This window comes from Arachis ipaensis, chromosome B05 (assembly GCF_000816755.2).
Source record: "Arachis ipaensis cultivar K30076 chromosome B05, Araip1.1, whole genome shotgun sequence".
NCBI lineage: Eukaryota > Viridiplantae > Streptophyta > Magnoliopsida > Fabales > Fabaceae > Arachis > Arachis ipaensis.
The window spans coordinates 15483095-15496587 of record NC_029789.2 but is presented as its reverse complement, the minus strand read 5'-3'; the positions used below and the strand labels follow the sequence as shown (position 1 = coordinate 15496587).

At 35.6% G+C, this 13493-nt stretch overlaps 1 pseudogene; it reads right to left on the bottom strand.

The window, feature by feature from the left end:
- LOC107640233 lies at window positions 6604–9317 on the bottom strand (annotated as a pseudogene).

Genomic DNA, 13493 nt, shown 5'->3' with positions numbered 1-13493 from the left:
ATCAACTAAGAGTGGTGTCATGGCTAATCACTTATGACTTAAGACACAACTACGAAGAGTCAATTTTATCCACATGTCAGCATCTTATAATTTATTCGCTCTTATATAAGTAAGTATGAAATGCTGATAAAAGAATAGACAAAGTTTGCTAAGAGTCAGTCGGATACGTCTACTTTGTCTCTTAACACATAAGTAAAGAACACAATTAATCTAATGTTAAACTACTTTAGGAATCGAATTTTGAACAATTCAGGAATGCAACTTTTGTCTGTAATGAGTTCCACTTTAGAGGCGCACATTTGAGGGCAATATTTTCACAAAGTCCTCTAGGCCTTGATTCCTTATCACCAGTTTTATTCAATTTTAAAGTAAAACAATTGTGTTATGAAAATTCGAGGGACATAGGTCCAAGTACATTATGCATGCATAAAGGCAAGGTCTAGAGGACAGTATACCATGGCATGAGAAATTAATCATAAAAAGGGATGCAATAAAATTATATCTTGTTTGCCAGTAATCTATAAGAACCACAATATGTGCAACTAAGCTAACAACTTAGTGTGCCAGCTATATTGCTCTGATTTGGCATTTAACGTAATGTGAACCAAATACAAAAGTAATTCAATTTTCTAGTTTAAACTCAACTTTTCTTCTTTAGGCACAACATCAAGTTGTAACTATATATATCTTTCTCATGCAGTTGGTAAGTAACAGTAGTTGAGAATAAAGTTAAAATGTACTCATGCTCTATATGCACAAAAAATCTATTCATTGGCATCCTTTGGTTTTAAATTGAGCCTAAATTCAAATGTGACAATTGTGCTATTCTAATTATGTATCCATTTAATGAACTGAATATTATATTTTAATTTTTATTCCTACAACTTCACGCTAAATTTTTATTCATAGGATTAAAAGTTGAAAAATATATTTTCGCAGCAAAATTGAATTATAAATTCGAAACATTTGGTCATGGCTAATCTCTATAAGCCGAAGAATCAAGTATATTATGTAGGCATAAAGGCAACGTGTACAGAACAATAATCCATGGCATGAGAAACTAATCATAAAAAGGGATGCAATAAAATTATATCCTATTTGCCAGTAAGCTATAAGAACCACAATATGTGCAACTAAGCTAACAACTTATGCAGAGTTAATTTTCCCTGAACTTCATCTATACCTTATGCATATGGAGCATTATATGATCACGGGCTAAAAGCATGGATTCAGTTTATATGAGGATTTTAAAAATTGTTGTATTGCTTCCTTGATTATGATGGAGTATAACGAAATTTACCTCAACCAATAATCATTCATAGAGAAAAAAAAAAAAAGAAAATCATGATACACAAGTTGATGTTGTAAACACGATGTCCATTAAATAAGTTATAACAACCAAAGCATAAAAGTACATTATATTCTAGTAGATGTTAGGGGTGCATAAGACCTGGTCGGCCCGAAGATCCAGATCGGGCCCGATAACTTCGGGGCTAATTTGGCCCGGTTTCGTTATGGTCCGGTCAGACCCGAGGTTTCAATAGATGGCCCCGGTTATTTATTAAATCGGATTCGGGCCAAGCCTCGGGTCACCTGGCCCCGGTCTCGGCCCGTTGGACCCGTGTAGTTGTTTACTACTTAATATTTTGTTGTTATTGGTTGGTATGACACTATAAATTATTATTATTAGATTCTAAATTATTATTATGTGAATGTTGCAATGTTATGGAATAATTATTTTCCAAAACTTAGAGGTTCAAAAGATGTAGAATCTAATTTTTGGTGATGTCGTGATAAAGTTGATCAAGACCCGGGCTTCACCCGGTCTAGACCCGGCTTAAGTGTGGTCCGAAAATAACACGATTTTATCGGGTTTAGGGTCGGGTAAGGGTCTCATAAATAGACCCGGTCATTATTTAGGGTCGGGTTCAAGTCACGGCGAACCCGGCTTCACCCGGCCCATGTGCACCCCTAGTAGATGTGGCCTACCAAAGATGTATTACATAAATACAGCATAATCAGGTTTAACATATATTTTTTTCCACTAAAGATAACGACATAGAAACTGGAATTAATCACTAAAAGCACGCTCCAAAGATAGGATACAAAATATGCACCATACTTAACCTTAAAACTAAGTTGATTACATATACCAGAGGTAATCCAGAGTAATCATACCATGTGGCTCCTTATAACCTTCATCAAACTGAATGCACTTTCAGATCTCGACTTCAAACCGGGTATAATGTCTCATGATACACATGCAGTGACTTAATCCTTACTTTATCTTCATATTCTACCCAATGAAGAGTTCTCCTAGTCTTGTCCATGGGAGTGTATCGACATATGTGAAAGTGTGAAACGTGTGAATCATCGACGCCATCTTCTTCAAAATGCCTCTCCTTTATTTCTATTATATTTTCATCAACAAAGATGGCAGGAGTAAAGAGAGGGGCAACGCCATTGTACATGAACAACCTTGTCCATGCTGGCTTCTCCTTAGTAACAGTAACATGCCAAATAGAAGTGCTGAATACTTCCTCGTCATGAGTAGATGAGGTAAGGCAAACCTTTTGGTTCAGGAGCATGAGCATGTAGCAATGAGCCAAAGCCTACTGAGGAATGAAAATTTGCTGAAAAGTGTTAGATAATAAGGAGAAACATACGATATACGGAGATCTTCTTTCATCATCGTCAACTGAGCATGTTAACCAATAAATTGATCCATCAAGTGTAACATACGTAGCATCTAAGGTTACAACATATGGTGGACATGTTATGATCATATTCCAGTTTCTTCTGAAGCTTGTATATATCGAAAGTGAGCTTGAAGGACTTTCTGAAGTTTGTTTGAAAATATAAAGGATGGCATAATCCAAAGTGGATGGAAAGTACACCAAAGCATATAAATACACCAAGTCAAGCTGGAAAATATAAACAGGATCCTGGATAATTTTTTATTTTCGGCTAACAGGATTCCAAGATAGCAAGTAAGAATTCTTGCCCATGGAACTATATCTTTTGCAGAGGATCCCATTTTCAACGCCAATAATGTGGAACCAACCTTCATATGTCAGCAAAAAAGGAAAGTGAAACGGCATAGTGTAACCACTCGAAGCATCCATCCTCATAACCCAATCTACAGAGTTCATCAGAGAGGATGGATAGCAAAAATGCATCAGGAGTGAGCAGCCATGATGTTTCCACCTTTGAGCAAGTGTTGTCACGAAGTCATAGCTGCTTAATTTGACTCTCCAGGAGCGACAGGTGCTGCGAGCATTCAAAATGGTTGAAGCATCAGCACGATGGAAAATGTCAAGCATAACTTCGTCTGGGAGCTCGGGCAGGGGAATAGAGACAGGAGGAACATCACTCATTGTGTCTGAGATGCGATGATTGCAGAAGTAAGAGATCAGGGAGGGGAAAGATACGCAGGTTAGGAAAATGTGTTTTTTCAGTGTATGACTTGTATTTATATGCTCTCAGTAATCCTCTTCATTTATAGAAGAGTTCATAGGAATATATTATTAATGAGAAGATTACTATTTTTTATTTATATTTAGGCATCCGTACTAAATAGTAATTGAAGGAGAACTATATTGCTTAGTCTTTTATGGGTAATGTTCAAGGTTGACAAATTCAGAAGATCTCACAGTTGAAAGGGGAACAGCTTCGATGGATACTTTTGGCAGGGAAGTCAGAGTTTCTGAAGCCAAAGATGGTGGGTGAACAACTCCCTGAGTCACCTTCTAATGATAAATAAATAAATAAATAGGATTTTGGCATGTCCAATTTACTTTGCATGTATAGGTGACAAATGTTTGTTCTGCTGAAGCTCACCTCAAGGCTCGCAATGGCAAAATCCCTAGAGAGTAAGTTAAGGTCAAGTAGATACAATAGCAAGAAGCTCATATGTCAGCATATGGAAGGCATCTCACAGTGAAATTAAAGCAAGTATTAAATCAAGCTACAAAGCAGGGAAACATAATCTTGGTGAAGATTCACTATTAATGCTGACATGACTAATAAATCAAGTTTACCCAGCTGTGTGTATTCTCCATTCTAACCCCCTGCTTGATTTGTTTATCTAATAAAATCTCCCATTTTGGAATGAGTTAAGTCTGGATTTTAAAGTAATTTGCCCTTGCCATTTGGTTCCTTTAATAAAACAAAGCAAGCCCACCATTTGTAATGCGACGGCAGGCTGCCAAATTTAATTGACAAAGAGACTTGCTAGAAATGACAATAGATAATGATATTGATTTTTCCAAATCTGATTGCAGGATATTCACATCATTATCTCTGCCATTACATCGCCATAAAGGAAGCAAACAAAATGGGATCCAATACGGCAGTGGTGTTACTTCTTCTTCCCATTCCAAGTGCATTTCGATTGAGTTGCTTTAGTGATTAATTGAGCTAGCGTGCGGCAAAATGCAAGTCGGCTAGCTTTGCAAGGTATTAAATTAAAATTAAAATTTAAACCTCATTGATAAAATGTATTGTAAAATCTTGGGAATATCGGTTACACATGCAAACCTAAATTATGATACATTCCACTGATTATTTTAATGAGGATGTTGTGTTCTGTAACTTGGTATTCCTAAAAGAAAAATGCAGTTTTATACTTGTGTAATTTAGAATAGAATTTCATTTTCCTTCATTGGCACAACATTTGCTCAAAGTATGAGCTATGCTGCTATGCTCCTATTAAATATTTTACTAAATGTAAATCATATTACTGGAATATGCAAACAATTAGTGAAGACATAATAATTTGGCTTTCTTTTGTGAACAATATCTCATTCATTGTATGTAAGTAAATATAAACTGAGTAAGGAATGAAATAAGTGATTATGACTATTGATAGTTATCCTTATAATAGAGTTTTAATATCTAAAATTGAGTTTGCATACATAGAATCAATTGAGCAAATATTTGTTGCAGTGACAGATTTACAATGGTTTAATTAGTATACTTTTCAATGGAGGGTTGAAGAATGATGTGAATGTGTGATAAGGGAAAAGAGTTTTGTGGCGAATGGGTTAATAAATAAGATAACTTATAGGGCTTAAAAGGTTAGACAACATTACCGCATGCAACAAGGTGCAAATAATGGAGGAACGCAGGGTTTGTCATCCATGCTTTCAAATAGATATATAATTCAATCTATTGTGGTTGTCATGCTTAATGTAATGATTACCTCCTTAGATGCGCACATTTGAGGGCAATGTTTGCACAAAGCGCTCTAGCCTTGGTTCCTTATCACCAATTAATGTATATCATTACACCTTAATCCTTGAATAAATTATTTTATTGATTGTAAAAGTAAAAGAATAGTGTCATGAAAATTCCAGGGACATAGGTCCAAGAACACAATGCAGGCATAAAGGCAAGGTCTAGAGGGAAGTAAACCATGGCATGAGAAACTAATCATAATAAGGAATGCAATACAATTATATTCTGTTTTCCAGTAAGCTATAAGAACCACAACATGTGCAAATAACCTAACAACTTAGTCTGCAAGTTATATTAGTCTAATTTAGAATTTAAGGTGATGTGAACCAAATACAAAAGTAATGCAAATTTCCTGGTTTAAACCCAATGTTACTTCTTAAGCACAACCTCAACTTGTAAATATATATATCTTTTTCATAGAGTTGGTAAGTAACAGTAGTTGAGAATAAACTTGATATCTAGTCATGCTCCATATGCACAAAAAATCTATTCATGACTATCCAGCAGAATTAAAATGAGTCTAACTTCAAATATCACAATTGTGCTATTCTAATTATGTATCCAGTTAATGAATTGAATATTATATTTTAATTTTTATTCGTACAACATGAAGCCAAATTTTTGTTCACAGGATTAAAAATTTAAAATGATATTTCCACAAAAAAAAATTGAATTATAAAATTAAAATGTTGGTCACGGTTAATCTCTAAGCCAAATAATCAACTGAGACTGCTGTCATGGCTAATCACTTATGACTTAAAGGACTACTAAGACAAAAATGCACTTTTATACTTGTATAATTCAGAACAGAGATTTTTTTTCCCGGTTTTTGGCACAACAGTTGGTCAAACAATGAACTATGGTCCCATTAAAGATTTTAATGAGTATAAATAATGTTGCTTGAATACCCAAACAATGAGTAAAGACTCTTGCAATTTGACTTTCTTTTCTCAATAATATCCTATTGATTTTGTCAAGAAATACAATCTGAATAAGGAATGAAATAAGTGATTATGACTATTGTAGGAGTTGACAGATTTACTATAGTTTAATTAGTATACTTTTCAATCGAGGATTGGAGAANGCGAATGGGCTAATAAATAACATAATTTGTAAGGCTTAAAATCTTGGACAACATTACCAGCTGCAGCCAGCTGTAGATAATGCACCTAAGAACTTAATAAATAAAGCAACTAAATTGAGGAGACATTAAACATCACAAAAGGAGGAACATTGCAACGACACACAATATATAAACTACAAACAGATTGAAAGGCTAAGAAAACATTAAGCTATAATGCTAACAAAAGATTTGTCTTACGATAAACTTAACCAAACCAACACTGTAACTTCCATACAAACTTTTCAATCAATCTTTTTTCTTCCACAATTCCTCTTAAATGTTTTGTTAGCTGATGCCTGAACATCTGGAGACAGGGCTGCTTCTGCTGGGAAGTCATCAACTGCGTCAGTAGAGGTTCTCTTGGTTGGAGTTTGACAGGAGCTATCGCAGTTGCTCTCAACAGCAGAATCCTAAGTTTCACACAAACTCCACAATCAAAAACTACATACTTAGCAGCCTCTTCATTACAGATAGTTATCTCTATTTACCATAGCTAACAGAATGATGTGACACGCATAAACTCTTTACCTTGGACAGGAAAACTGCAGCATGTCCATTGCTATCTTCATCTGTTTCAGCTATAGGGATATTAGCTAGTATATGCAAACACTACACGAAGTAAGATAAAGTTAAGAATCATGTTAGGTACAACAATACATTGAATAGCAGAGCAGATTTTTAGGTCTTAGCATAACATCCTGCACTTACAGAAGCATCAAAAGAAGAGTTGGGGACACCATAACTGGACATGAGGGACTTGTCGTCCGAAAGTTTTGTGACGCTGTACACCGCTTCCACGGCATTGATATTCTTGTATGTGATGTTAAGCTTGAATAAGAACCTTTTGTCAATCATATTCTCCAGGTATTTAGGGTATGACTCTCCTTTCTCACATTTCTTTACATGGAGGATAGAATGTTTTACTCAGCCGCATAAACACATTCTCTATGAGAATTTTTTTTTAGCTCGAATCAATTTGACTTACAGATAATTCCTTAACTTTCTCAGCAACTTTCCTATCATTTGCTCTGCTTCTTTGTTCTACACAAGGAGGTTCAGACAACCACTTCCATCAGTCACAATTACTTGGAGCCTATACCTACATTAACATCTCAGCAACACATTAACCATAACCCGTAAAGATAACTACATGCAACTACACTATATTTGCCAATTGAATATATAAAGCACGCATTAAGAAAATTAGGAAAATTTTCTGATCTAACAACCAACCTTAGCATAACCTTGAAGCCTACACGCCTACAATTATCACACCAATACCTATCTTTGCTCTGCACAACCTTCTTAGGACATGTCTTACATGACATATAGGACCAATCATCTTTACCAACCTCTAGAGAAACAATGGTCCCAACAATCCAACATGACGTTTTCTAACAAAAATGGTCTAAGTCAGTAACAAAATACGTACGGCCTAAGTTATCAGATTGCAATCTCACCTCAGTCATATTAAGAACCTCTTCTATAGTGTGCACTGGTACAATGCCGGCATTGATCTCATCTGTGACTGAGTATTGAGGTTGAGCTTCCAGCTGACTAATTCGTTGTGAACAGGGAACAAAATCCGTTGCCAATCTGTGCATATGGCAAAAAAGTTAACATACACTAATATCATATTCAAAATCTGGAATCTAAATGCAGAATAAGCCAAGTATTTGTGCACCAATGACAAACCTTTTCTTGAAGTCAATAACCTCAGGAAGGTTTGGATTGAAGTAACATGTGGACACATAGTAGGTGCTTTGAATATTGATAGAATTCAAGTACATGTTGGACTTAAAGAGCTGAACCACCATTATGAAAGGCTCCCCATCATCTCACTCGAGATGTGGAAGAACTTCATCGACCAATTCCCCAAACAATGTACATTTAATTTTGTGCTGTCTGGAACGAAAAATAGAACACCACACCTTAACTAATTTGTCCACTATTAGTTACTAATAACATAAAGTAGTGCATCAAAGTTACATAGTTTGTCCGTATAATAAAATATGCACAATATGTTAAACTAATTTACCAACCTCTGCTGAGTCATGATCTATTTAACATATCCAACAATTTAGACACATTTAGGCGTAAAAAACAATTTACTTCCCCTTTAAATAATGATTGCATTTTCCCTTTTCTTTTGTGCATGACCACAGTTAATACCCAAAGTAAGCCTCAGTTTAAATGATTCAAAACTCATACTAAATTCATAGCTGACACATATCCAAAGCAATAAACATTACTCTAGATCTTCCAATTGAAGTGTAATAAGCTTCGTTTCATCACCAGTGCGTGTAATCAGCCCCTTGACCTCCTCCTTTCCAACAACCTCTCCTATGTAATCTGCATGTCACAATACATAGCTTTAAATCTAAAGGTATAACTTCCCAATCTGATCAAAGGATGACAAAAAGAAGCTATTTCAATTAAACTTACCAAATAATAGATTTTCGTCGGTTGAACCATTTTCATCAAGTTCATGAAATGGACGGAACTTGAATGGGTTAAAAGCAAAAGTCTTAATAGGTAGGACTGCCACCACCGTCTTTGTATAAAAGTTAAGCTTGTACTTGTGAGGAGTTGTCCTAACCTTTCCATTGTTAAGCTTAACAATAAAATTTTGCATACTATAAACACAATGCTCCTTTATCCTATTTTTGAACAACTCCAACCCAGGCTTGCAAACGGTTGTATGAATTCTATCACCCTGTAAGTTGGATAAAAACAACATGAACATAACTTATTAGTGCACACCTAAGAAGGAGCTGCAAGGTATAAGTATGAATGATGGAAATACCTTCTCATCTTGTAAAATCAACTCCAAGCTAAACACCTCATTCTTGTTCTACTGACTTGGAAACTCATACAATCGAGCAACCCCCACAACCAAGGACCAGGCAAGCTTGGTTGGATTGATATCCCTGACGAAATCCTTCCTCGCAGCCATTTGTTTGCAGCAGAAAAGAATATCGAGCTCAACCTATAGCAGATCCAAATAACATACACATATATATTTTGTATAAGCTTTGGGGTTCTCATATTTATACACAACTATTTTTGTCATGATGACAGTGGTGGACGGGAAAATCTATGATTTTTGAACACCAGACGGAGCCCGCCTAAGTGGGAGGTACCAAATCGATCGCTTTATTAACCGCAAGTCACCGGTCAGGTGTTGCAGAAGATTCTTCCTTTACAGACATTTTGAACTTTTCCAAGACCTCTCACCAAGCAAGCCGGTCACATAAGCACGGTTCTTAGAAGTAACACTGGCAGCCTCGTTCACTGCGTTGCAATTTCGGTGAGAGGCCCTGTTGAGAGGAGGCCAATTTCTTTTCCGCACCGAGCCCTGTTTCTATAACATTTTAGTTTCCTTATGTTTTCATTATGACATTAGTTGTCGCTAAACCCTAGCCACGTGTCCACATCCGCCCTTGCTTCTCATTTCGAGTGTCATCGAGGGAATTATTTACTTTAACTAATGAACAACTTATTTCAAGGACCCAACCATCTTACTTTGGCTGCAACGTGTTGTCACCTAAGGGTATGCTCAATTGGAGGGAACACTGTGAATATGCCTCGGTGAGTGAACTGCTTAACTATTATATTTAGAATAGATACGTAATATATATATAGAATAGATACGTATATAGAAAAGGAATTTAACTAAGAATCTTGAAAGAAAAAGTTAAACGAAACACCAACAGAAAAGCGCATCACTCACGATCGGATCAACGCAGAAAGATAGATAAGATTGAACGGAAAGAATAATATATATATAAGATCAGAGTTCTAGAGATACAAATAACAAACTCCAGGTTCGACCTGCAAAGTTAAGGCCGGCCTGAGTATATATATACACAAAGTGCAGAGAACAATTATGTACATATATATACAAGTAGAAATCAAATGCTAAACCTAAAATATAGCTCTTCGTTTCCAAAAGGTTTCCAGAGGCCAGGGCTCAGTGCGGTGTCTCCTGATCTGCATCTGAAAACAACAATATATGTATGAAATGAGAATCGGGAGTTTTCAGTATGGTAAAGATGCCCGCATAGTTAATATAAAAGGTCCCGAAAAAGTCAGAGGTAATTTTAGAACTCTGACACTCGTATTCAAATTTAAGATCCAACTAAACCAGAAATTTGGTAAAATTATCTAAGGTATTCAAGTTCTAATCTAACTTTAACCCTACAATTCACTTTCTGTTTCCTCCAACCATCTGAATCACCGGTGAAACTACCCTCAGCGTCACCTCTGCCAGCATGAAAGATCTCTCAGTTGCAAGCACATACAATACAATCAAGAAAAATACAATTATGGATAACATGTAAAGCAAATAAGACAAGTAGCAATTAATTACAGTTAAATAATTAGGCAAGCCAAAACAAAACATACTCAAACAAACCACATAAATGCACATGATGCATGGTTGACCTATTGCTGATTAGTCTCATCTATCGGTTATAAAGCCAAACCTAATATGTCCGGTAGCTAACCCTGGACAGAACACCAAACACAGAGCAAGTGAGACCAAACCTTAACCCTTGCATCTTACCCGCGTACCCAGAACAAAGGGACAACCTCACCCTTGCCTCGTACCCAGACGGTGTTACAATTCTTGACCCGGAGCAACCGGCGACAGAACTCAACCCTTACCTCTTACCCCGAAGTCTCGAACTCTTATCCGGAGCAAGTGGACAGCACAATTGTATCTTATCTGGAGTCTTAACTCATACCCAGAGCAGGTGGATAACGCCCCTGCATGTTACCCGGTCACATATACCTCAATATCATTCAATTCATTCAAATATCATACTTTAATATCGACCCTCATCATCCTTCATTCAAATTCAATCATCATCAGTCCATCTCTAATTGAATTTGCAATTCATCATTATCATTATCATATTTATCAATCACTTCTTATTTAACATCACAAACACTTCATTAATTCAGTTATCTCTTCGCATATCCACCCCAATATGGATTTTTTATTTTTATAAATTAAATAAATGTAATAATTATCGAAATAAATAATTTAAAAAATATTTACCGAAATAAATACATCTCTCTTATCTTGTTTACACTGTAAATGAGATAATTTTGCATGTATCTTGTTCACAGTGTAAACGAGATAAGACAAGTGAACGCGACACATGTATATCTCGTTTACAGTGTAAATGAGATACATGTATTTTTTTAAAAGAAATTTTTGAAAATAAAAAATATTAATAATATCAATAATCCAAACTTTTAGCATGTAATTAGTACATAAAAGGTTGATAGAAGAGATTAAAATGGATATATTTGATCAATTAGTACTCAAAAAGAGTACATAAAAAAATTTAGATTAAATTATGATCCAATTGGATTGATTTAAATTTGAAAAATAAAAAATTTGTACGTGTTCAAGGAAAGTTCCATGATGAGAATAAATACGATAATTGTGCCCACTTCTAAAAATTGAAAGATGGGAAGCATGACGTTGATGCATGATAAATAAAACACAGAAAGATGAGACAACCGTTTGCCAATTGTTAGGAGAGGTTGATGGAAATAGTGGGAAGAGAATTGAAACGGTTATCTCCCACGTGGATAGTGGGAGATAACGTGAAAGATAACCGTTTAAGTTCTCTTTCCACTATCCCCATCAACCTCTCCTAACAATTGGCAAACGGTTATCTCATCTTTCTTTGTTTTATTTATCGTGCATCAACTTCACACTTCCCATCTTTCCATTTTAATCTCTTCTACCAACCTTTTCATGTACTAATTGCATACTAAAAGTTTGGATTATTGATATTATTAATATTATTTTTTTATTTTCAATTTTTTTTAAAAAATACATGTATCTCGTTTACACTGTAAACAAGATATACACGTGTCGCGTCCACCTGTCTTATCTCGTTCACACTGTAAACGAGATACATGCAAAATTATCTCGTTTCTATAAACGAGATAAGAGAGGGGTATTTATTTCGGTAAATACTTTTTAAATTATTTATTTTGGTAATTATTATATTTATTTAATTTATAAAAATAAAAAATCCCCCCAATATCCCCTTAACTTAATTAACATATTCGTCCTCATTCTAAAACTTACAACCTCGCTAACAGACTATAAACAAGTTTTAAAGGGGTTTGGGAGGCAAGAGAATAGGTTTAAAATTTCAAAACACAACTTTTTTCTAAAACAGGGTGGTCATGTGTACGTATGCCACCCCAAGCGTACGCACGGGTGTAATCTTGACAAACTCGCGTACGTGAGCATCTCCCGCGTACGTGAGTACTTGATGACAAGTCATCTTAGCCTATTTTTACTAGTCTTTTTCTTTTGTTTTCAATTGAATTATGCACTTTCTTGAGCCATAAGCAAGCTAATTGGGTAGATTTTCATGTTTCCTTTGATTTAATCAACCATGTTTCCTTAGGGGTGCTTTAACACACCTAATACCTTAAAACCAACTGGTTTAGGAGTATTGATTGAAAGCTTATCTAAAGAGCCGCCTTGAGATATGACACTTAGAGTCAAGGCCAAAGCACAGAAACTATAAGCTGCTTCAAGGTGACTACATATAAAGAGATCTCCATGATACCATTTGGATGAAAATCCTAAGACCTAAGACTCCCAATGTGTGAGGACTAGTAAGCACTGAAGCCCTTGCTTGAGCATATGATTTAGAATTTACCCCACTGTTACTTGATCACTTCACTCACAGGACCTTACAATTTATTCTTCAATCCGTCTTAATTGAAAGAACCTCTGAGCATAATTCATTTCTTGCTTGGGGACAAGCAAGCTTTAAGTTTGGTGTTGTGATGACAAGTCATCTTAGCCTATTTTTACTAGTCTTTTTCTTTTGTTTTCAATTGAATTATGCACTTTCTTGAGCCATAAGCAAGCTAATTGGGTAGATTTTTATGTTTCCTTTGATTTAATCAACCACGTATGAATTCATGCTATTCGAGGCTAACGTTGGCACATGAAAAATACAAGGGGAGGAGCAAAAGTTTGCGCCAACGTTAGCCCCTAACTTTTGGGCTAACGTTGGCACCATAAGTGCACTAAAGAAGGCCAACGTTGGAGCAAAAGTTAGACCCCTAACTTTTGCACCAACGT